The sequence below is a fragment of the Teleopsis dalmanni genome, chromosome 2 (genome assembly GCF_002237135.1).
Source record: "Teleopsis dalmanni isolate 2A chromosome 2, ASM223713v2, whole genome shotgun sequence".
In the NCBI taxonomy this organism is placed as follows: Eukaryota; Metazoa; Arthropoda; class Insecta; order Diptera; family Diopsidae; genus Teleopsis; species Teleopsis dalmanni.
Genome location: NC_051847.1, coordinates 29,077,039 through 29,101,843, shown reverse-complemented (window position 1 = coordinate 29,101,843; position 24,805 = coordinate 29,077,039). Strand labels below are relative to the sequence as shown.

The window sequence follows — 24,805 nt, the reverse complement described above, 5'->3', positions numbered from 1 at the left end:
AAGCGCATTTCTGCATGCTTTTCTATTTTTGAAACTAATAATGTTTCAGCCAAAAATAATAACAAAAGCCAAAAATAATTTGAAGTATTATGGTCACTATAGTGAAAGAAGTTCTAGAGATGAAATAGTAAATTGTGAACGAATTATTATTACTTAATGAATAATTTTTGTAATTAACCTTCGTCTATATGTGTTGATGATAATACACGTTTATTTTAAAATTCTCCAGAACTTTATTAGTTTTTTAACTTCAAATGTTTAACATACATTTTTCTAAAAATTAAATATTCCCTCTACGTCCTTTTTTGATCAGTTGTTAATCTATTAACCATGAATCTATTAGAAATTATATTTTTTTTTTGCTTTTTCATTTCTCTTTCACTCAATTTACTGTAAACAAGGACTTCTTTGTCTTTATTTATTGTGAATATTTGTTAAAATTTAATATAAATTTTTAATTTAAAAATAAAGGTGGTACAAATTGGTGTGTTTGGGTGTTTATTTTGGGGTTACCTCTAAAATTAAAATGGCTCAAATAAAAAAAAAATGAAACGAGAAAAAAAACACCAACAATACGCTTTGAACAGCAAGAAAATTTTTTTATAGAACGTTTATTTATAATTATTCTTTTGCTGTATATGCGATTTTCTGCGGTAGTAAAATGTTTTAAAAACTTTTTCGTTGTTATATTTAATTTCCGATTGGCGGTGGATGGTGTGAAAATTGAATTAATATAAATATTTAAAAGTGTGTTTATTTACGATAAAACATATGAAATAATTTAAAAGTAATGTGTACCCATATTACATAAAAAAAAATGAAATAAAATGTTTATGTAAATTAAATTAAAAATTTAAAACGGAGCAAATCATCATCGATTCTTACCGTTAAAAAAAAGTGTTACCAAAGTTAAATTTTGTGTGAAAGTGTTGCCATTTCAATTATTTTCTAATCTCTATTATTTTAGAAGAAAGATAAATAAGAATGAAATTATACTTCATCTTATTATCTTATATTCATCTTATATCTCAACAAATGTGCAAAATATTTCAAAATAAACATTCTTATTTCATTTGTGTTGTCTGTGAATAAAAAGATTAATATAAAATCACAAAAGAAATTTTCACTAAGAATAGCAAATTGAGTTTAAATAATATGTAAAAAAAAACATTTGGTTTGTTGAAATAATTTCCCAAAATAAATAAAAACATCTGTTATTTAAATATAAAAATTCAGTTGTGGTTTAAAAATAAAAAATTTTCCCGCTTGGAAACCACAATTGTAGCGACGATCAAAATTTTTAAAAAAAGAATGCAGTTATTTTTGCCACAAACCACCTCGCAATTTGAATTCAGATGGCGCAGCGAGCGATGCAGTGAAATGTAAGTTCTTGTGAACTTTAAATAAAAAAGTTTTTAATAAAGGCTTTCTATAATTTTTTAAGAAAGTAAAATAAATATTTTGGGCTTTATATATATAGAATTAATGATCACGACTGCAAGCGAATAGTTTAAATAATTGTGAAATGATAAATAAATAATAAAAAATATAGTTTTTGCTCTCTTTTAACAATAAATTGTAATGTTAGTTGGTGCTGGCTATTATAATATTATTGCTATTGTTATAATACTTTACCAAAGCTGTACCACTGGCTTTTCTAATAATAATAATACACAATTATAAGTATCGTAAATAATCATATATAAATATATCTAAATATATAAATAAATAATTAATTCAGTTATATTTTTGATATTATTAATAGACATATTAACTTTTTGAATTGATCATCAATTGAATTGTTAGATTGAAATAATTTATTAAATAGTAAATTATTTTATATCTTTAAGTCTCTCATGTTTACCTACAAACGTCAAAATTTGTTTTTATCTTAGTATTTCCAAAGTATTTCTTTCATAAAATTGGAGTACTATATAATTCAATATATCTTACATATTACATATATGTAATATGTGTACACATTACATATTATATATATGATGAGCAATATTTAAAAATATTTTAAGCTTGACTGATTATTTTTTTTAAGTAATAAAACTGACTAACCTAAAAAAGAAACCATTATACATAATATATATATGATTATTCAGTTTGTGGTTCTGAAAATATACGTAAATAAAACACACTTGCGATTAAGATTTCGTTTACTGTTTCTTTCAATAAATTGTTGGGAATTTGTCATTAAGTTTGAAATACAATATCATTCAAATGTCCTCTATAGAACTTTTTATAGTATTGAATGTTTTTGAAATAATTTTTACCGCCTTAACGGCACATAGCTCAGCTATAACTTGATGGATGTTTGTAATCACATCATTGCAGTTCAAAGATTGTTTGCACAAACATAATCCTTGTTTCCATGTGTTTTGTCACATGATTGCAATGAAATAGTCTTGTTCTGGAAGCTACTTGAGGGCACTATGTATTGGTCATATACATATTTTTAATTTCAATCCAATAGAGTTGGTGATCACGTAATTGTAGCGATCAGAGTTTATGAGTTTGCCACATCATCATAATTTTGAAGAAAGAACGGGTCTATAACACCTTCAAACCAAACTAAATACCATTACAGCATCAATTTTATTGTTTAATGTTTTCACTGCCCAATATGCAATAACTTTGTTAGTTAACCAAGTGACAAGTAAGCCTAATCATTGGAGGAAATTCGATTTGAAAATTCTTCAGTTTTGTTTAAATAATTGATTTTTGTGTTGACAAGGTGACAAGGTATTATCGCAATTTTCGAAATTTCTAAAAATTATTGACATAAGAATGTTTAATAACTTGCTTTTAAAAATGGCAAATATTTAGTTAAAAATATGATGGCGTAAATGATGATTTCCACTGATCTTGGATTGATATCAGTTTTTGTGGATCACATTAGAATTCATAGTAGATTATGTGTAACATCGGAAAATCGTACATTTATTTTTTTTTTATTTTTTTTTTATTTTTTATTTATTTTTTATTTATTTTTTATTTATTTATTTTTTTATATAAATATTCTAAGTTACTGCTATGTGTTTTAACGATCATTCATGATTTTATTTAATACTGTCTTTAGTTCTTTTAAAAATGATCTCAGCTAAAAAGCAAGAAATATTAATTCTAATACATTAAGAAAATAGTTAGAGTAGTGAAGGAAGTAGATTTTTTGGAAGGTTGGTTGTTACCTTATGTTTAGTTATGGACCTTGCGATCAGGGCCGTTCATGTTTATAGTTTATTAAAATAAATAACATAGATCATTTTAAAATATATTTATACTATATTTTTAAGAAAATTAAAAAAAAGTTTGATGAACTTTTTTTTTGACAATTTGCGGTGTCCAAACTTAATTTTTAATGTTTTAAGACTGACAGACATTGTCGATTGATATTTATTGATGATCACTGTATTGTACTGTACTGTATTCAATACATATAAGGTATATATTTTAAATGATTTATTTTAATATGATTTGTAGTATTATATAAAAAAAACTAAAACATATAAACCAATTTTAGTTTTTGATTATTACTTCATATATCTCAAAAATATTTTTTAAACAATTTTATAATTTGTTTAATTAGAGTGTTAATGTAACCGATTTTATATATTAAAAATTTTTTTATTTGTCAAAATAAGCACCTTCACTAAGTACATAATGAAAACTACTTTTGGCTAATCTATGTTTTGTTCAGAAGTATCTGAAAATCATTTGTCGAGTATTAAGTATTTATTATTATTAGTTCAATAAAATTAATAATTAACTATTTCACTCTTGAGGAGATAATTGATTAATAAAATAAAATATGTAAGTATTATTTAAGTCATTGAAAATTTTTCGCTATACAAAATTTCTTGTTGAAATTCAATTATTAGAAATTAAATACAAAATAAATCCTTTCACTTCAGTTATTCATGCAGTCAGTACTCAAGTAATGTATACATTACAATAAACTACAATCAAAGTGTCAGTTTACTGCATTTAAAATTCGGAATAGAAAAATATATCAAGTTCTAAATACAGTAAAAAATAAAGGACTATATATTATTATAACAAGTTTAAAAACTTGATGTGAATTACAAAGTAAACCCCTTTACTCCGCTTAACGTAGACTCAGTACTCATTTTACGAAATGAAATCTTTATACTGATTAGAAATAAAATAGATTAGCTTAAGATAGATTTACAAAAAACTGTAGCTATGAATTGTTCCAGATAATGGGTAAAAATAAATATGTAATTAAAATAAGCATAATAGTTTGAAATACAATATATATCAATAGCTTTTTAATTTAATTTAAATTGATTGCTTTTAACTGAAATCCAATATTTGCTTTAATTAAGAATGTTGCATATTTTGCTGTCATTCTGTCCTGTCACACGTATCAACCTAATATTTTTTAAAATTTTATGCATCCGAAAAGATTGAAACTTTCGTTAAGCAAAAGGAATGCTGAAAAAATGCTGAATTCAAGAAAAATCGAAAATTTAAATGAAAATATGTAGAACGTTGACATTTTCCACTTTGATGAAAAAACGCAAATGATATTTCGTTTACTAATACACCTCAATTTTATTTTACATAAGGATATATATATTGTACGTATATGTGATATATAAAAGAGCACTTGCTTATATCTATCTGTAGACCACTACAAAGGTGACGCAGACTTCGAAGCAACCACAAAGATACTCGTATAAAACTAAGAAAATTGTTTTGCAGCGAATTGAATACATTTTCTGATTTGTGTATCTCAAGTATACAAAATATACAAAATTTTCTTCGTGTGTTGCTCAATTTTTGAAAATTTTGTTTGTTTTCTTGGATGGATGCCAGTGAAAATAAAAAATAAATAAATAAATGTGTAGTAGAAAAATTAAATAATAAAAAGATTTTGCCTGTTGCTTCAATTTTACGGGTTCACTGTAAAATTTATAAACAAATTGTGATATAATTGGGCTATGTACGTACTATATGCATGTTGCATAGTTTGATTAATGTTCATAGATTATTGCCAAATAATATGGAGTATAACTTTTATGATTCAACGTTGGCTTCTTCTTTTTTTTTTGACTTTAATAAAATTTTTATTTAAAGTTTTATTTGATATATTATATACATAGTTATATCTGATGTATCTCTAAAATTATAAACTCATTGCTAATAAAATTTTTAATTTAGCTCTTTAAACTACCCCATTTGCGTATATAAGATATATTTTCCTATATAATACTTAAGTTATTTAGGGATTGTCAACAGAATAAAATTTTAGTGCGGTTCCGTTTATATACTGCATAATTCATTCGGTTTTAGGTGCTCTAAGGTTTCTATTTCTTCCTCTTTGATACGTATGTGAGACCCATTTTCAAAGCATAAGATGAAATTATACAAAGCTCTTAATTATCACCACCATTTATTTTACAATCACTATATTGCAAGTGAATGGATTGCTTTCCTTAAGGAATCTACATTGGTAACTCCTATTTTCTTAAGATCTAGATTCTTGTAAATATCATTGAGATTAGTAACTCTAGAGTAGGAAACATGAATGAGCTACATGACCGCTGTAGTCCGTTCATGCGGTGTAGAGGAGAGTAGAGAAGAGGAATGTATCGAGTTTAGGGAAAGACAACAGCATGAGTAGTGCTAATTTAAACTAGTTTGATTATGTTCAAAGGTGGACATTAGAATTTATAAACGAAGTAAGATCCATGTTCTTGTAAATATCATTGAAAATAGTGAATTTATAATAGGAAGCATGAATGGACATCACCTCAGTAGTCCACTTATGTAGTGTGAAGGAAAGAAAAGAAGAGGAAAGAACAACAGCGTGGGCATGAGCTAATTGAAATTAGTTTGGTTAGGTTCAAAGGTGGATATTAGAATTTATTTTAAGAAGACAATTTTGTAATAATTCCATGAGCTATTCCTTGATCTTAGGTGGCTTTGGTGTACAAGGTCGCCACTTCAATCTAATCTATTTCAAGTAATATAAATTTATATGCTTAAAAAAAGTATAAGAAAGTTTCACAATTGAATATTATTGAAATTTGTAATAAAATATAGATCTGCATTCTCTAAAATTCAGTTAATATACAACTTTATTTACTTCGATTAGAGTCATTATATGTTCGTATACCCAGGAAGTACATATTTAATTAAGAATTTATTTTTAAATATTTTTACGTGCTTAAGTTTTTTTTAATGTAGAATCATTTGTTATTTATTGTTTTTGCTAATAAAAATGGTCAAACAAAATAATATGTTTATTCTAATTTATTTGCTATTAAGCAACTTATAAACCATCCAAGATTTCAAGTGTTGAAAGTAAAAACAAAATATTTACCACGTAGGCGTACCAAGAAACAATGATTCTATATTCAATAGGGGAGAAATATACATAAAAATGAAAACATGACAAATATTTACTGATGAAATTAGTGAAACGTCCGTTAAGTGATATTTATCGGTAACAACTGTTGTTAATTAAATTGGCATACACTCTGTAGGCATTTCTTGTAGTTTCGAAAAACTATTGAATGGTACAGAATCAATACGTTACATGCGATTCATGGTGTGAGACTAAAACACTGAGGCTGATGAAGTACAAATAAATTTGCTTTATATTGAAGCCTTAGAATGCTTATATCCTTAAAGTTATATCTATATTTGTATTTTTCATATATATATTATTCGTTAAGGATAGAAAAAATAATGATATATTTCTCTACTGCTTCAGGGAATATATAATTTTAACACCGGGATTTGGATTGATTGAACTGATGATATAAAAACTATAACATACACATTATAACCTTTAAGTGGACAAAGTATTTCATATAGTCAGGCTGTTACCATATTGTTAACTGTAATGTTGAAGTATTATTTATGCTGCATTTTATTAATAATGCATATTACAATTCATAATGTAGTAGTTACCATTTTTTAACAAAAAAATTTTAATTCCAAAAGTTAATGAAAGAAAATTCGAATAAATTTGTCTTTGAGAATTTTGATCTCTTACTATACATTATCACAATGGGCATAGTTCACGGGCTTAAATAAACCGATCTCGCTTTCTATAAGAAGAGCTATCATTAGTACCTTTTTATAACACTTTATAAGTAAATCTTATTTTTTAAGACAAACTATAAATTATACAGTGATGTTTTCTCACGGTATAATTTATAAATTACGACAAATTTGATATTTAATCATTAAATAAGATTGGGATTTAAAAAATATATTAAATATTTATTAAGTATATATTAAATAATCATGCAAAAAGAAGTATATTTTTTCATTCAACATTTTCTTTACATTTTCCAAGATTAGTCTTTATTTTAATAATGAAATTATTTAGTTGACAAAGAAATGTATAATTTTTTTAATGAAATACTTTTTCAATGTAAAAGAATGGTGAAGTTATGCTATGGCAACAGAAAACTTCCAAACTGATGATTCTAGGGATGCTACTCGCTCGTGTGCTTGCTCTTAGGAATAGTTTAAGCGTGTAATTTTCCACCCACTAAAAGTCGACAATCCAATAAACAATATGAACGACAACAGCAATAATATTAAGAAAAAAAACCAATGAAAGATTCAAAATATATGAAGAGGAAAATAGGTATCATAAGCTGACGTGAGTATGGATACGTGGGAAGTGGGCGTTTGATAAGTTTTTGTGTTGGTTTTTACGTCCCTGAAGTGTTGTACAGAAATGCTGCAAATATTTTAATTTTTACTTGATATTTATTTTTTTTTTACCTCGATGTGACCATTTTTATGGGGTACTATATAACAAATATGACTCGGAAAAATGTTTTTCTGATATATACAAAAATATATCAAGTAGTAATATTTGATGTCTTTTGATACGTCATTTTATGTTTTGGCTCATTAAAGTCATCATAGGATGTAGTCAATCATGTTTTTTGTATATTTTAAAAGAAAGATAAGATTTATCAAGAGATTGCCGCATATATTTCGTAAATAATTCAATGCAAATACACCTTAAATAACTATGTTTCTAGTTAATTAAATATATTATGGTATTTTTTTATTATATATAATGTTATCAATAAATGTTTGAGCATCGGTCACAAGAAAAAAAGTTTTACTGCCGAAGCTTTGTTATAAATTAAATATGTTTTTCACTATTATTATTTGTGATAAACTTATATATATAAATATTACTCTATTATAATGTATATGGTTTCTCTTCGTCCTTGATTTATGGCTACAGGAATAAAATAGCGTTGACCTTTCTAACAATTTTCATCAATTTTGCTACATTTACTGCACATTCATTTGGTGAGTCTACATATCTATGATCTTAAGGTCATGGCAAAATTTATTTGTGGTTTTATCATTTTAACTAGCTCCTCTTTTAATACACGTAAGTTCAAAAATTAGAAATCGGTATTATTAGACATTTATAGCAATTTAGTTTATATCGATCTTTTAGATTAAGTAATATGTTTTTTAAAATAATGAATAAAATAAAATTTAAACTAAATTATCTTTTTTTTTGTTTTTAATAGAATATTACTGCAACACATAAACCTTGTTTGGAAAAATCGCCGTCGTCGCAGAGTCAATTGAAATATATCTCAGTTTTAATCTTAAGGACAATGTTTATGTAGCCATATATAAAACTAAACTGTTTTCGTAATTACTTAAGGAAGAGATCGTGAATGTAAATAATAAAAATAAATGGTAAGTTAAGAATAGTATATATTAAAAACTGTAATTTAAAAATATATCATATAACATAAATAATTTGAAGGTATTTAGAAACTAAAACTTTATAAAGAAGTTTCACTCGAACCCTCCTATAAGATAAAATTAACTATTCTATAAATCTAATTAAAATCTTCTTCGATATTCTTATAAAAGAGTATTTCTAGATTCAGTTTATTAAAATAAATTCTTTACTACGCTATGTACGATATAGTTTACTTCACGAGATATTGACATTTAAAGTTGTTAACATTTTGTATTCTCTTCTTGTGTTTTCATCCTAGATTTATGGTTACTCCACTTTAACTGTTTTATGGAGGTGATTCATTAAGTAGTAGGTATAGATGTAATTTTAATTACATTGACTGGAACAAAATGCTTTTAAGTTGTTTAATATTAGACTTTGAATTCAAGAATATCTGCTACTGGTAACAAAACACTTATTAGCTTTTAACAAGTTTCACTTCTCCATTCTGCTCAGTATACACAGTATGAAAAGCTTTACGGCTCTATACCTAATATATTTTTCAATACTATTTATTTTCATATCCTTGTCTATATCCAAATTTCTTACATATTACGTGACATTCACCAGTTTCCTTAGAACTATATTTTGATATGATTAAAGTTTGTTTAGTCGAGCCGTAGATTTTGTTATTGATATTCATTTTCTTGTTCTGTAGAGGACTAGGGTAAAAAGTTTTAAATTCCATGCAATCCTCTTTCTTCTTTCCATAAAAATGATATTTTACTTTTAAATTCTACTTGAAGGAGAGATTTTTTAACAGTAGATTTGTTAGAAATTGTTTAATTTTACTGGTAACAAATATGGCTTTAATTTCCTCTATATTGACGTTTCTTTCTACTTGTCAAAATTTAACATTAATTTTAATATTTAATACACTCATGAAGGTAAAAGTAGCAAAATCTGTTCTGAATAGCTAACTCCAATACAAATCGTTATTAAATCTGCGTGTCCAGAATATGCATGCATATGTTATGCATGCTCAGTTAGTCAATACGTATCGATTGAACCTTGACTCTTTAGTTTATGACTAAATTTATTATTGAAAATATTTAAAAAGTTAATAATTCTAATCATTAAAAACATTAATATTTTATTTAAAAATGAAAAAAAAATTATTTTAGAGTTAAGACTATTTATGAGTTTTTACAAATGAAACTAATATACCATCGACTTATATGCACAAAAAATTATATTGGACTTCTTTATTGCCAAAAGGACTATTGTACATTTCTTTATGATAAGATTAGTTTACTGCCCTATTACGCTAGTTTCTTGAAGTTAAGTTCTATACTTAGTTAAGTCTAAGTATAGCATTATTCAATAAACAAGTTCAGATTATTTCCTTCTATGCAGCAGCTGAAATGTTATTAAAGAATCTTTTCTGTTCATATGGTCATCTAATTACAGAAGTTTTCCATATGCTTAAAACCTTTTTCGCATCAACTGCATCTGCTTTTTTGAGAAATAAATTAATAACTTATATTGCAAAATATGTTAGTAAAATATTTTTAGATTAGCTTTAAAGCACGTGCTACTTAATGCTGAATGTAATGCTGCAGAAAAGCATAAATGGGAGTTTTAAGTCGCTAAAATGACAGGTGCTGCCAAGCTGCATTACAATTGCTGCAACGAGTGGACTCCTCTGCGTACACACTTTCTGTCCCATAAGTACTTTTCTTCTGTAAACGCACATGAGTCCATTTGTATATCTTTAGATACGATTTTATATGAAAATGTTAAAATGTTCTTATGTTGAAACAATGTATGAGTGTATGTCAAATACTCATTATGTGCTTTAGCTGGTAGAATTTACGAGCATCATAAGCACAAGTCAATAACAACAACAATAATAACAGAACAGACCAACAGCAAATGTTGGCGACGATATGCTGATAGCTGGTGTAGTTGCTACATGCCAAACGGTTGCAAAAAAAAAACATGTTTAATTAAACAGCGCTACCAACAAAACAAACACCAAAAAAAAAAAACATAAAATCGCCATGGCGGAACGTCCGGCAGCTGTTCAGTTCGTTTTGATTTTTTTATTTTTTTTATTTTTTTAAATCTTTTCTTTATAAAAAATTTTTGAACTTGTTTTCATAATTCCTTACAGTTTTATAAAACAGATACAATCTTAGATCTTACAGTACAGTTGGAATTGTAATTCCCTGATTAAGTGTAGTTCCTTCTTGCATTATTTAGCTGTATATAAGTACGAGTACTATTCAGAGTATTCAGAGACGAATTTGCAGAGATTGAGAGTATTAACCCAAAATTCTTTTCTTTCGCATAAGTACATGTGAACCATTAAACTAACTACCTCAAGGCAATATGAAGTAGATCAAAATATAACAAATATATATATACTTACATATCTATATAAACATTAATGCCAACTGTACTACGCCATTTTATAGTATTTACCAATTAAATAAATCGTCGATTCGTCTTCAGCACCTTTATACTTGTTACTCTTCGCGACGCTACAATGCCGATGACTTTTCACGCTTAATTGCTGATGACCAACTGCTGTCGCGACTATTGAGTAGCAAATTTGGCTAAAATCCAAATATTTTTTACGTTGCGAAATAATGGATGTTTCTCTATTCAAAATAAAAAGAAAAAACCTGAAAAGCAAAGAAAAGAATTTAAAAGTGCTACCGTGAAAAAGAAAAATGAATTTTATGGCGGTCTTAATTATACATAAACATCTTCTAATGTCTGAGATATATAACAGCGTACAGATACTTTACTAAACAAGCTTTATTGTTTTTTATTTTATTTTTTTTTTTTTTTGTATACTATACAATGTGAAACCAACTGTATAGTAGTACATCAATATATATAAAATATCTTCGTTTGCTACATAAACTTCTTATGATTTTGTTTTTCAAAGTTTTCGCTATGGAAGTTTTTTCTCAATCTTATCAAAGTAAATAGAAACTTTTGTTAACAATTTATATGTTAAGTACATTATGTTTAGGAAAACAGTTTTATGAGGTAGAACTTGATTTGCTTTACTGTAGCTCTTAAGACAGTTACTTCTACTCATTAGTCTATATATTAGACATATTGTAAGTACTTGCTGTGTATACATTTTGCATAACTGATTTCCATACTGAATATTGAGACAATTTAATAGATTTTTTTTTTGAATAGATTTGGAAATTTGGAAAACAGGTGTACACATTTAGTGTGGATGATGAGATAATTAAACAAGTACAGTTATATTTTAATAGTTCAATATAACCACATCGATTTGTTGACATTTTTTTGTAATAGTACTCTGCTCTAAGGACTCTATTAAAATAAAATTAACAATTAATTTACAAACTTATATTTCACATACTTAAACCTTTTTAAAAAACAGAAACATTTAAAAAGTGAACTCATATCTACTCTAAAATTTTTTATTATGTTTTTTCTTGTCCATCTGTTATAAAGATAATAAAATTTGCTCAAATATTTATTTTCGAAAATATATTTCAGCATCTTAATGAATACATCTCACTGACTATAACTTAAACTAATTCACGTGAAATTCGCATAATGTGCTCGCATAACGTGTTTCATTTCTCTCTCTAGGTAGAAGAATTTTTTATCATTCTGTAAATATCATTACAGCTTCATATCTTATCATAGTGATGAGCACTCCTATATCTTTTAGATTCCATGCGGAAAATCGCTGAATACTGTAAGATGCTTGTAATACTTAATGTATAGCTTGTCTTTTGTTGTAGGGGGACATCTAACACATCGTTGGCCTCAAAATGTTACAGATTTAATCAGAATTTAAATTTTATCAATAAAAATAAGCTAAACCAATTTCATCCTTTTAGAATATACTATAAATTAGTAAATAAAGTTAATTATTAGAAAGTGTAACAAATCAGTTAGTATGAAAGGTATATATTCGAGTTTTATTTCGTAAATTATTTTGAAGTATAGTCTAGTCGTACAGTGATCTGGTCTAAACTATATAAGATACAAAAAGCTTAATTTATATCAATTTCATAAATAACAATATAGTATATCGTTTTGTTAAGTTGTTATTCAACTGCAAAAGTACGTTCACCAAAGTGCTGCATAACTGTATGAATGCGAAAATACCAACTTTCCATTCTTCATATCAAAAATATAAGGGCCCAATAAAATTATGAACACCAATATATCCTCAATAAGTAAAATATTGCAATATGGATTGAATACAAGCTGTGCAAGGACTCCAGTGAAATATGTAAACCAACGTCAGACTTAAATCCTAAAGATAACCAAAAACAAGGCCAACTAAAAATTACTGAAGTTAAAGTATATAAAAAAAAATTTTAGAATCTGGAAATCTTCGAATGGAATCAAATTGAAGTAGTTCTTCTAGTTTAAGAATCCTAATGTATAATATATATGTGTTACAATATGTCAAATATTTCAACTTTTTTATTTTAGAGTTATTTATATTTTTCTTCTACACATATGTGACGTTTATTATTTTATTTGCAAAGTCTTGTCTTACGGAAAAAATTTCGTATATGTTGTTATCATTGTATTAGGTATGAAACTATCTAAAATTTTGTTTGGTCTGATCATATACAGTTCTTATAATAATTTTTTTATATCACATAATTAAAAAAACATTATTTAAATAAAAGCTTTTGTTACTTAAAAGAAAACAAAAGAATAGAATGAGAATTGATTTTATAAATTTTTTTGATTGTAACTGATATGCCTTGATGTTTTTGAAGTACCTATATGCTGCTCATACATGAATTGTGTCTAATTTATGAAACTCCTTGATGTACACTACTTATGCATAACTAACGCATTTGTTGCGTTATTCCCAAGTTTGGCGCAGTTGCATATGAAATCAAATGCTTTTAGTATCTAAGTTTTCTCAAATGCATGAGTTGTGTCTAAATATAGAATACGCATTAGCCCCTGGGATATCTTTTATGTGTATATATGTATACATATTACGTAAATGATGCCTTCACGTTAGGGTTGAAGTCATAGACACGTGCTACTTCGAAATTTGAAGATTTACGTTGCTAACATCTTACTCTTTGTTGCTCAGTGAACACTTCATGCGTTAAAGAACTATTTAATTTTTATGCTTTCCGTAAGTTGATTATACGAGTAACAACATACAGACGATAGAACTTAACAAACTCTACGTAATGTTGTATTTTGTGGTGACAGAATAAATATAAAAAATCATATTAGACATTTCCTTTGAAAAGATTTAATGATGCATTTTTTCTTTGTTAATATGCTCAAAAGAAAAATTTAGATAGGATTACACAAAAACATGGAGAAAAAGCTGTAGACGTTGTCATGTTCACTTCTATAAAATAGATGTTTGTAAATAGAGATTATTTTGAAAAATATATCAAATAATTTTTTTTTTATAAGATAATATTTAAACTTTTTATATGAGCTTCACTGGTGTTAAAGACACATTTAATAGATAAAAGATAAAAATTTTAAATACGAAGGACAATTTAATGAAAACTGATTGATCAAGTTAAAGTTATGAAAAATATTTAATATTTACTGCACTTACTCATATATTTTATAAAATTGCATAAATTTTAAATTCTAGTATAATATTTCTGGAAAATAAATGAAGTTATGAAAATTTCCAGGAACTGAAATCAACATGATATCTATAAACTGAACAAAAGATTGTACAATAAGCAACTATAATATCATGATTGGTTGTCATGACGAGGAAAATTATGGGCAAATATTGTACAATGATTGAATATTTCTAGTACAGGAACAAAATACGAAATTTCATATTTGTATAGAAAATGTATGCAATTAGTGCTTTGGTGCATGCTTTAAAACTTTGCCTGTTAGTACAATTTGTATAGAATATTAATTCATTGTAGTTTCTTTTAATTAGATTGGAAGTCAATCAAATCTAATTAAAAATTTTGTTATGTATATAAGTTTATATTTGTTAATAAAGTTTAATTAGATAGTTTATCTCAATATTTTACACAATATAACCTTTAAAAGCTAAAATATACTTAACTTTAATGCAGCTGAGCGTCAGGGATACTGGGCGCCAAAGAAACTGGAAAGTAATGTATAACGCTATTTTTTTCTGAATACCAGAATATCATTTATGATAACATCAAACTATACCAGAGTAGAAGACACATAGTCTTTTAAATAAAGACTAGAATATATCAGACGTAACTTCAACTGTCTCCTTCTACATATCCGTTAGTTTCTATTATCACTATCTTGAATATTATTTCACCAGATCTTAAATATGTTAAATTGTTTTGGTCACTACTGCGCATTTTATTGTAGAAAAATGAGTATAGTATTAAATTTTCGAATTCCGATATTATTATTAAGAATGTATCTTAAAGCTGCTCAGATCTTTTTATTCTGTATCCGTATTTTCCTTTGCTACTACTATTTGTTAAAATTTTATTTCTTGGTAAAATAAACGATTTCAAAATATAATTTGAAAAAAACATATATCAGAACAATAACATTCCAAGTTAAAAAACAAATAAAACAAAATATTGCATACGTTCCTATACTAACTTCCCCGAAGAGTTGAGTAGATGTAGGGATGTAGATGTAGATGTGATGTAGAGTAAGTTGTGACACTTACCAAAACGCGCAGTGGACGAATATTGTTGGAACTATGATATGAATTTTGCTTTGTGGCTGCGTCACAAATTAGCCACAACGCATTCTCAACTTTCTTCAATCAGTGAGTGTTTAATATTTATAAGCAAAACATATATTCTAGATATATATGTATGTATATAGGTGGTAAATTATTGGCTTAAAAGAGACTGGTTGAACAATGTTAATTAATGCTCTACTGTTTTCCATAAATGTTGATTCTACTGATTTCCATAAATATTAAGGATAAGAGTTATTTACAACTTCACATTAATAAATCAACAAACTAGTGAGCTGATGTGGTCTTACTCGTATAACGACTGACAATTTATAAACCTCCATTGTGAGCTAAAAAATGATGTATCCAGAACTTTTCCTGAGATTTTATATATACTGCAAATATGGTGCAGAAAGTATGTCCAAAGAGCAGTTTTCCGAATGAATGATTAACAATTAATAAACCTCTTTTGAGATATACTCGTATATATTGTATATATTGAAACATTTTTGCCTTTTAATATATATAAATGAATTTATTATAAAATGTGTATGTACTTTAGTTTAGGTGTAATTAATTGAGTAGTGATGCCTAAGAAGCATTAGATTACACAGGCATTATATTAAGAACATAAAATAAGGAAAAATAATTTGTTTAGCCTTAATTGACACGTAACAAAATTTTAATTGGAATATTTGTAAATTTATCTTAAATTTTCTTAGTCATTACAAAAAAAATTTTTTTGTATATATGTATCTTATCCTATTACGAATAAAAATTGTAAGCAAACATTTTTCGCTGGCATGTTAATTTTTTCTTCTATTTTATTTGTTTTTTGAAAAATGTAATTTAATCGTCACTAACACAGAGTAAAGCTAGAAAGCCACATTTCATGAACATATGAACAAATGCAAGATATATAAAAAATCTCCTTTGTATATTAGTACAATTGGTTGAGATCATATTGGTTGGTGGTAACACAAGTAAGCAAATAGCAAGCCGCCACACACTGTTTTATGTATTGTTTAGTCCAAATGCGCACAGAAGGCATGAAATACGTCAGCGCCATACCTCGCCAGCAGCACATTTCGTAAGAGAAAATTAAAGCAACTCATGCAACGATCGGTAGACCTCATTTAATATGTGCTACAGAGACTACAGACGTACTAGTGTGCAAATATGCGCACATACATATGTTTGCTTGCGTGTATAAGGGAAATCATCGTAGAGGTGACTAAAGGAAATTCTATTTTTAGTTGGGAATAATGGCGGCGAAAATGACTTTTTGTGTGTATTTGTTTGCTAGTTAAGTTATATGATTTGAATGCATTTGTATATGAGCTTAAATGCTTTAGTATTGGTAATATTTTCTTCATGCTGAAATGCTGAAAAACGCAGGCGCATTGCAAAATGTGAAAATTTCAATGTAAAAAAGTAGATTTCCGGCGTAGATCGCTATTATTTTTTATTTTTTTTTTTTTTTCAATTAAAATTTAAGGGGAAATATTTGGGCTAAATGTTAATAGTTGTGTATTGAGATATACTTATAAAAGTCTGAATAATATATACATGCATTAGTATATGTATGGGTTTTGTAGCCATATTGAATTTTTTAGTATATATGCTTATTGAATATTTCGTAATATAATTATTTGAATTGAATATATAACTCAAAAAAAAAAAATCATAGATTGAAATTTCGTATATCCAATAAATTTTAGAAAGAAATGTCTGCGCTACAAACGTCACGATCTTTGGCAACTAATTTTATTTTGTATCTGACGTATTTTTTATTTAATTATAAAAATTATTTTATAAACACAAGCGTTTATAAATAAAAGGATAATTTTGGATTTGTGTTATTTGTTTTGAAAACAATGCAGAAAATATAATTTTAAAAATACTAGGAAACTATTTTAAAATCTGTTTTCGATTTTTAGACTTTGTATATTTTCTATGTAGCCATTGCGGTACGACGACATCGTCTACCCTCCAATTCCTTTGGATTTTATTTTGGTTCAATTGGCGCGTGTGAAATTTTAATTTTACACGGTAGTCAGACACTTCAAATAAAAAACAAATATATACATATATATAATAAGAACATTAAATGATTTGTAACATAAATTAATTTGCAAACTTTTTTAAAACAATATCAATCAAAAATTTCAATTATATTTGTTTAATCTTTTATTTAAAATAGATGTAAATTTAATTTGGGAGAGTTTAAACATTCGCAAAAAAATTTTAGAAATAATTTGTATAAATAATAAAATATTATATAAATATATAATACAATACAATGTACATTTTATTTAATTTTGATAGTTTTTTACTAAATTCTGATTCATGACTATGATTCATTTTTAAATTATTTTATATCATATGTTTCAAAATTAGTATGTAAAATTTATAAATAATTATTTAAAACAACAAAATTGTACGGACTCAGCATGACATAGAAAGCATAAGTGATAAGAATTTGTTTTTTTAAAACGTTTTTAATTTGTTTAAATTATAAAAACCTTTACTTTAGCTATTTAGCTTTGTCCCCTAATTATTGGAATGAAACCCTCCAGTGGGCAGTGGGGGAAATCTCTTCTATTAATTTCTAGGAGCTGGTTTTAGTAGATTAAAGTTTCAGCAAGAAACACAAAATGTGGAATGATGTTGGGACACTATCGAACATTGAAATACATAGTCTGAAGTAAATTGGTTCAAAGATAGGTGGTCCAAATAAATTGCAAGCTTTCAGAACGCTTTAATTTTTTTATTTGAAATTAAATATTATTAAATAAATAGAAAAAATAATTGCAAACCGAATGTTATGAAATTATTTCGAGTTTTTAATATAGTTATCTCTTATATAAACTATGAATCTGAATTGATTAACCACCAAATCATTTTAAAACGAATTCGCTTACTTACTGAAATATTTAGTTGCTTTAGAATTCAAAGTACCTTTAAGTTTAATATCCTTAATAAATCTTGACTCCACGTTCCAACAACATTTAAGAAGTGCGATTGTTGACTGTTTTAAACAGTGGTGGGTAGTCCAATATCTGAATTTTTGTATGATCTTTCTGTTATGCTAAATTGAATTGAATAATTTTTAATATCTTTGATACCTATGTGCCCAGGAACCCACATGATTTTAATTTTGTTACGATAGCGTATGAAGTTGTTTTCGATAGCGTTGTTTTCGATAAGTTCTTTGGTGTTATTAAAATTTTTTTACTGCTTTGATTGTAAATTTATTGTCTGTGCGTAACAGAAATTTGCCTGTTGTATCTTGCCTGGTCTGTAGCAAGTTTAATGGCTAAAGGTTTTGCAGTAAAGATAGAACAATGTGATGCAATTATCCAGTTGTGGTAACGTAGACATTTGTACGTACAATCACAAAAATGACATAATTTTCAGACACAATTGTTTTCATATAACAATCAGTAGTTTCTACAAGCAGCTGTTTACAACTTTCGGTGTTGATATCACTTTTCGAACAGGCTACAGGTTGGTTACAAAAGATGCTGATTGAAGAAACCATGAAGGTTCATAATTTTGTATTGTATGATGTCAGTTTGATATCTTGATCGATCAGTTTGACATTTTCAATGTATCCCATAATTCTTAATTATTATTAAGCAATAATTAATTATTTAATAAGCAAAAACTGTTTTTTTTAGTAAGCAAATATAAATAATTTGCATTGCTTGTAATCTATTTATTTAAATTTTAGGTTCGAGAAAATAATATTGAACATTTTCACAATTAGACGCTGAATAAAGCATGTTCAGTTTAATACTCATATTGGTTAAAAATCATGTAATTATAAAACTACCTTAAAATATAGTGTTTGCTGTAATTAGAGGTTAACATTAAAGAAAACCAAGCAAACATTAAATTATTTACCTATCCATAAATTTTAATTCCCTTACTTTTTTCCCTTAATGTTGTGGTAATGTCCACATTTTGTATGCAAAAACCATAATTTCCTGCGCAAATCACAAAATCATTAAAGGATGCTCAAGGGATGGTGTTTTGCCCTGTGCACGTGCCTGATTTTAATTGTTTCCATCATTTTATTTTATTGAAAGTTCTAATTACAAAATATAAAAAAAGAGCTTATTAAATTTGAATAAAAAAAACGAGTTTGTAAAAATATTAAAATCTATTTTTTAGAATTCCGTACGTTTGGCATGATTGTTTTATAGAATACTTAAGTGTTTCAATGCTTTAGGATATTCACAATTGTAATAGGCTCATTTTACTAATTGCTTCCGTTCATTTGAAAGAGAAGTCAAAATAATTTTCAATTATATTGAGAAACACACATAAAACTTGAAATAACAACGGCGTTGACGATGGATTAAACAATAAATATAACATACGCTTATATACCATATATGTTACCACAAGCGTTAATGTCTACATATACAAAAACAAAAATACTTTAAGATAGTCTTAAGCGATATATTCTTTCTTGAGGGAAAATTTTAAAAATCAAAGAAAATTTTAACTTTACGGTTTAATCTGTCTGGGGGCAAAGGTTTTCTTAATTTTCCTTTTTCGGTATCATGCTGTGTAGCATTTGTTCTTGAAGGTAAATAAAGGAGAACTGAATGAACAACAAAAAGTTCGCTCAAGTACAAAAGATTAATGCATTAAAGTATGCCTCATATAACGTGTGAGTATCTGGCAGACATATATTTAATGACGACGGTGTATCTTCAAGTTTACTTTTTTCATGTGTTAAAGTAAGGCACTCGAAACGTTTTTGAAATTTTTAATATGGGGTGCATTACTACATGAGGATACACATGTTACTTTACCCAAACAAAAATATTAGTCAAACATGTTCAGATTTATTAGTTTTAAAAATTGGAATGAGAAAGTGTAAAACATCTCTGAATTCCTATTTAAGAAACAGAAGATATGTGACAAATTTTAATAAAAAGCATTGAACAGAAATTGTGATCAATAACGAAAAAAAGATTAATCAATCCTAAATTATAATTAAGTTTATATTAATAATTCGCGTACATTAAATGAATAAAATTTTACTCGATTAATACTAACGCTATCGTAGAAAGATTGCAAAACTTTCACAGATATATTAATTGGTCGCAATCTATGGAAGATATGTAAGAAATGTAGAGAGTTGGCGATATAAGAGACTTTTGAACATCTATTTTCATAAACTCGCTTAAAGTGTAATGCTTCAAGCTACTACAAAGCTACATAGAGATAATGCTTTATCTATCGGTAAGAACTAATTGATTTATGTGTGGCTTATCGCCAGACAGATTTACCTGTTTTACCTGTATTACTAGTATAGTTTCAAAACCTGCTTTTATCACAAAGTATTTAGTTGGTTGCAATCAGATTTCAACATAACAGTTGAAATGTGAAATTTAGCATTATATTTCAAAATTCATATATTTCTATGTATATATATAGATAAATAAAATTTAAGGATTATACTTTAGGTTTGTGGAGATATATACTCCATAGGTTTGGTATACAATTTAGTTATGAAAATGTCTGAAAAGATATATATTTAAAAAATAAATATTATAGAGATGCATTGTGTACAATGCGAAAATAATCGGTAAACATTCTAGGTCGCCTTTCTGACCGAAAAGAGAAATTCTGAAAGTTACTACTACTATCGAATAAATCACATAGCTTGGTTGCTTAATAACATTATTTGCAAACTTTAAGATATTATACATAGATCAAAGATACTATCTGGATGATATATGCCTATTTCCGACAGTTAGTGGTCAGGAGTAGGCGTGATAGACGGAATATATTTAACATTTCTTGTTAATTCACAATTATTTTATATATTTTTTAGATTTTTACTTTCTTATACTCTATGACTTTACTATTTGTACGTTTGTTAAGATTTCTTTACTAATACTAACATTTTCTTTCAAATAAATAGTTGTGTTATAAAAAAGATCCCTTGCCCTTGCTTAAAACAGCACACATGCAGTTTAACGTGAAAAAAAACTCTGCTTCTTTTCATAAAGGAAACATGCATCAGTACTACTTAAGTAAACAAAAATCCTTCCATAATAAAGTTAATACTACACATAGCATCTTCCATCAATAAATAAGAAGTGATGTATATAAACATATTTTTCGTGTAAATTCAGTTTACTGGATTTTCGTTATAGTTTAGTATTCAAATTTTTTTTATTTTTTTTATTAATATTATTTATTTTAATATTTTATTTAAGTGTTTTAATACGTCATGCAAATAACTAAAAATATCCTAAGATATTTGGCTTGTTTTTTACGATAAATAAACGTTGCCATATGCTAAAAATGCTTACATAAATATTCTTACAATTCTATATATACGATATATATATTTAGCTAATTTTAGTCGGAGCGGTATCTATCAGCTGATTGAATTATTTTTGAAAACATGAACATTTCATTTATAAAAATAACCAAATTTCATACTCTGCAACATAAAAATAAATATTATAAATATTCTTTTAGATGAGTTCATTGTAACAGTAAATATTTTTTCTTTTTTTTTTTTTATTGTAAATTTGGGGAAATCCTTTGCGGAAGTGTGTAGACATGTGGAGTGGTTGTTGGTGATGCATATTTAGTACCGGCAGTTTATTTTTATATATATATATTTTTTTTAATTAATATCCTTATACCTTGAATGTTTATAGAATTACGATAATATCTAATTTTGTTTAGTGTTAGTTCTTAGTTATGTCAATAAAGGAAATGAAAAATCTTTGTAGCTTTTTATTATAGAACACACTTAACCTATTAGTGTTTCACATCGCAATAATTGGTTAATTATTATTCAGAAATGTGTTCTAATTAATGTTGTAATTAATACAAACTTATTTATTTTTGGGGATATTTATTTTAGAGATGAGATATTAAATTAATTTATTATTATATGTGTATAAATATTTTTATGCGAAAATGAGTTATTTAAATTTGAATGACTACATTTCTTTGTAGATATAGTGAATTTATTTAGAGGACAGTGACGTAAATAAACAGATCTTTGTAAAACTGGATTCAACTTTTTTTTATTATTTTATTATATTGGTCACTAGTTTTTTGTAACAAAATGTACTATACCGGTGAGATTCGACCTTACAGATCACAAGGCTTAATAAGGCCTTAAAAAGAAAATCTATTGTGATACTACACTCAATTTTATGGCACTCTAGCAAACTTAAGAAATTTAGAAGAAATTTATTAAATAACTACTCACGTTTTTAGTACTTATATTGGTATATTTAATGCATAGTTGATAGGAATCGCAACAGATGATAATTATGTTCTAGTAAGGCCTGAGTAGTGGCATGTGTTGTTAAGTAGTGTTTAACTCTTCAGGCTCTAAACTAAAACTATGATAGAACCGATTGCACGAATCTTCTATTTAGTATATTTACCTGAGTAACAAAGTATCCCCTTAGTATAACAATTTTATTGAACAGCTAGAAGTGGTCGAAAATCGGATGCTTAATTTAACTTAAAAATAAAAATTTGAATTTTTTAATATAACATGATACAAAGTAAAATAATATATTTTTGTTGTGGAGTTATGTTCAATTAATTAATTCAATTAATTAAAATAATATAAAAATGACTTTTTGTTGTTGTAGTTCTCTATTTATCGGAAAAAGTCTTCATATTTTGTATATTATTGATATAAATATATAATATATATGAATTGCATTAATATATAATATATTGATGTTAATATAATTTATTGATTTAGTATTTTATGTGGTATGCATATAAATACAGTATAATATAATAAATATATATAATACATTACATGGATATAATATATTGATGGGGGTATCAATATTTTTTGAATACTTAAATATGTAGTTAAATATTTTTTTTTTTTTGCAGTTAATTTCTTTCTATATTGTGTATATTAGTTAGCCGTGAAATGCGTTACTCTTAGTGATATTTGATAGTAAATCATTTTTTTTTATAAAAATTTTACAAATATATCAATGCATGTGGTAGTGTTTTTTAATTTTCAACCATATAAAGATTTTTTGTATTAAAGTGCCTGCCTACATACAATAAAACCACAGCGACATTCAACAATGGACAAAGCGACGCTACATTTAAAGAAGATTTATGGTATCCTTTCAACTCGTTGTTTGAGATAATTTCAAGTAATTTATACTTTGTTTTTTCTTTACTGAAATACATAATATACGCACATTAAGAGCGAATTTGGACTCATGCGAAGTTAAAGGCTTTTGTTTTTTGTAGTGATGCTTAAGCTGAATGACATGCAAACTTCAACATGTTTTGGTTGAAATGTCACTTTAATACATACTACAAATACTTTATATAAGCATGTGCTGCTTTTCCAACAACAGAATTTAAATATTAACCATTGAGATAATTTTATATTTCATTGCTTTTAAGAAGCTTGGTTTATGGTTAAATATCGTGTCATCTTGGTTTTTACATTGCAGGAGGTTGTGTCAATTTAATGCAGATGTGGTTTAGAGTGTGGTTCAGAATGGGGAAATAAATTAAATATATTATAAAATGAATAGCTAATAATAATGGATTTGCGAAATTTAAGAGCGTTTTTTTTTATAATTAAATATTTTAGCAAAAATTATCAAAATTATATACAATTTTTGAACTATATGAAAGTATGAAACATAATTATATTATTATTATCATCAGAATAATAATAGTTGAAAAATTAGGAAACATGTCAATTGATTAATATTTATTCTTATTTAATTTGAATTGTATGTGTATATGTATTATATTATTTTTTTTTTTATATTCGTAATTTAATTAATTTTTGTGTATTCACTATCCAGCTATGATTTGTAACTTTATAAAGCTCGAAACTTTATGTTAGTATATTATATATTATTATATACCCTTTACAAATCATATTAATGTAATATTTAATCATGTTATAAATTTATGTGTTATTATAATGCATTATTATAATTATTCATATTACAGTCGCTAATCAGAAAATCATGGAAGTAACATATATCTGATATTTTATATTTATAAATGAATATTTTTAAAAAGTGTTATATTATAAAATGAATAATTAATTTTATAAATTGACACATTGTTTAAACTCTTTTTTGTATTTTTTTTATGAATTTAAGTGTGCATATACATTTCTAAAAAAATATATCCAAATATATATAATCAAATTTATTAGACTTATACCGATAGTATTCTATTTTGATATAAAAAATTTTATGAATGGGCTAAGTTAAGAAATCGTACACACATTGTGTGCCATCGCTTATGTTTTGTTAATTGTTTTTTTTAAATGTGTGTGAATAAAAATAAGATTTATTTTTAATCTTAAGATA

General features: G+C 26.1%; 1 long non-coding RNA gene across 2 annotated transcripts in view; it reads left to right on the top strand.

Annotated features, from left to right (window-relative positions):
• The window catches only part of LOC119678260, a 74,626-nt gene that overhangs the window by 9,893 nt on the left and 39,928 nt on the right, over positions 1-24,805 (top strand). Inside the window, exons 1-2 of one of the 2 annotated variants that reach the window (XR_005252329.1) lie at positions 1,232-1,382; positions 8,556-8,730. This is a non-coding gene — a long non-coding RNA (uncharacterized LOC119678260). Of the gene's footprint in view, positions 1-1,231; positions 1,383-8,555; positions 8,731-24,805 lie in introns of those variants that run through there. The other variant, XR_005252328.1, reaches the window with a different exon arrangement.